The sequence below is a fragment of the Scylla paramamosain genome, chromosome 27, assembly GCF_035594125.1.
Source record: "Scylla paramamosain isolate STU-SP2022 chromosome 27, ASM3559412v1, whole genome shotgun sequence".
NCBI lineage: Eukaryota > Metazoa > Arthropoda > Malacostraca > Decapoda > Portunidae > Scylla > Scylla paramamosain.
The window spans coordinates 10,451,809-10,454,308 of NC_087177.1; the positions used below are offsets into that span (position 1 = coordinate 10,451,809).

The 2,500-nt window shown below is 47.8% G+C and overlaps 1 long non-coding RNA gene across 1 annotated transcript in view; it reads left to right on the plus strand.

The window, feature by feature from the left end:
• Window positions 1–2,500, plus strand: part of LOC135114491 (uncharacterized) — a 71,413-nt gene that overhangs the window by 35,915 nt on the left and 32,998 nt on the right. The window lies entirely within an intron of this gene.

Genomic DNA, 2,500 nt, shown 5'->3' on the forward strand with positions numbered 1-2,500 from the left:
CGCCTTGGGGCACGATCACCACCTCGCGCCCTTCACATCCCCCCTACTACTTCACTCTTCATACAAGAACTTCTCACAAATGCTCAGCTTGTGTCTTTGCATGCGCTTCTTTAGTGGTTATTTTAGATTATTGTCCTTGTCAGTGGCCCTCTTACATGAAAGAAAATCTTACTCTCTCACTTCCTCCCACTTTTCCTTGACATACCGCCGCAAATTTCCGCTTCACACAAGATCCTTTCTCAAATGCTCATCATGTGTCCTTGCATGCGTTGCCCAAGTGGTTCCATCAGACTTCCATCCTCCCTTTCTCCATCCCACTTTTCCCCACCACACCGCCGCATATTTCCTTGCCGTGCCCAGCAGTCCTCTTGTGCATTGCAGTCACACACACGCCTTGATGTAACCACCATGACTAGCGACATTTTCCCCTAGTGCTTACAAGTTTCACTTATGTATATCTCGGAAGGGAAAAAAATCGCTTCTTACCGTAATAGCTCATCAGTCTGGACATAAGCCTGTTACTCCAAGGCAGGCATGGGTTCTTTTAAAGAGGGAAAGGCCACACGTGCTCGTAATATATTTTGACAAACATCTCCACAAGTCAGGCATGTTATCTCGCATTTTCTTCACACGAATCTGAAAATAATCTCATCTTGCCACTATCGACCTTCCGTGAGCGTGTAATCAGTATAAATTACACTAAATGCGCTTTGAAACCTCTTTAATAGCGGCCAGTTACCTGCATTAATGCCGCAGCCCCGCCAATACGCTTTTAATGGGCGTGAGACTCGGCAGCGTCGGCAAAAAACTGCCCGCGGCCTTTGAAGTCTCCTCGCGGTAATTTTGGGTTGACTGAAGTGCCACTCGTCCCCCTCAGCTGCCTGGCCGCGGTGAAGGGGTGGTGCGGGGCGGGGCGGGAGACAGCAGCGCGGGTATCGGTGCTCAGGGTCCCGGGAGGTGCACGGTGTTTAGGGGCATGATAAGGAGGAGCCTGAGGGAGCATCGGGGAAAGTTAAGTAAAAGCCATTATTGAGAATGGAGAATATGGTTGCTTGAGGGTATATGGGCAAGGAAAGGGTGGATGAACTTGAGGTACCGGAAGATTGAGAGAGAAAAATGATGGGTGAAAGCAGAAGTTGATGATCAACTATCCTTTCACTCTGCTATTATAATGATTCTTGTGCAGTGTCCAGTAATTAAAGGTGTACAGGTGGGCCTGAAGCGAGAGAGAGTGAGAGAAAGAAAGAGAGAGAGAGAGAGAGAGAGAGAGAGAGAGAGAGAGAGAGAGAGAGAGAGAGAGAGAGAGAGAGAGAGAGAGAGAGAGAGAGAGAGAGAGAGAGAGAGAGAGAGAGAGAGAGAGAGAGAGAGAGAGAGAGAGAGAGAAACTATAGCGCTAAACACCACTTTAATTGCAGAAGAAACAAACGCCATCAAAGTGAGTCAGTATAATAGAGTTAGAGTCAGCATCACCACTTCCATTAATACTCAATCGCTTCTGCACCTCACCTAAGAACACCTGAATCACCCATACCTCATAATTACTCACCTTCACTAAATCCTACTACTCGCACACACATGATAACAAGCGACACTCCAGCACCTGCACTGCCTTAAGACCATACCTGGGAATACCTGTCGTCTTATAAATGGCAAGGTACGTATCCCTCACTTGTACTTTGATTCTGCTTATTGAACGTTCCTAAGAGATGAAGCTGCGCATGTTTTACAGGTTTTTGTTCTTCTTATTATTATGTGTTGTCGCTTCTCTGGTTTTGCTTCCTGGACAAGTGTATTATTTTATCTCCAGGTTGTTGAGTCCTTGCTGATTAAAATGTACGTCCCAAGAAAGAAAGTCGTATAGATATAACAGGAGTAATATGAGAGAGAGAGAGAGAGAGAGAGTAATACAATTAACAAGAAATATGAACTCTGAATACAAATAAATTTACTGAGGCTTCGGAACAGCTGATATAGGTAGGTCGGATGTTGCTCCCGGCCTCCCCTCGCCGCGCCGCGCCATGCCCTCCGCTGTGGTGACACCGCGAGTTATCACCAGAAAATAGCGATACAAGGCCTTAGGGGGGAGTTTGAAAAGCCATCAGGTCGGGATGCGGAGGCACGATGGATTGGATAATTTCTCTCTGTGACGGCCGTAGTTAATTATAGATAATGTTGCGCTACGAAAGCAAGATAAAGGAGCCTTGTTACCGTATGAAAACAATTGCAAAAACAAGACACACCGTTTGATGAATGCCTGGTACATTATTTACGTGTGGTGTTGGGAGGCCGCTTTTGTATCGCGAGGTGTGAGGCCGGTGGTGTGGTGGTCTGGTGGTGTGGTGGTCTGGTGGTGTGGTGGTCTGGTGGTCTGGTGGTGTGGTGGTGTGATGATCTGGTGGGCCGTCGCGCCGCTTCAAGGTCTGGGGAGGTGATGGTGCAGGAGGAGGTGGAAGCAGCAGCTGCAGTTGGCTTTCTTCTGTAGAGCCGCTGAGGCAGGTGG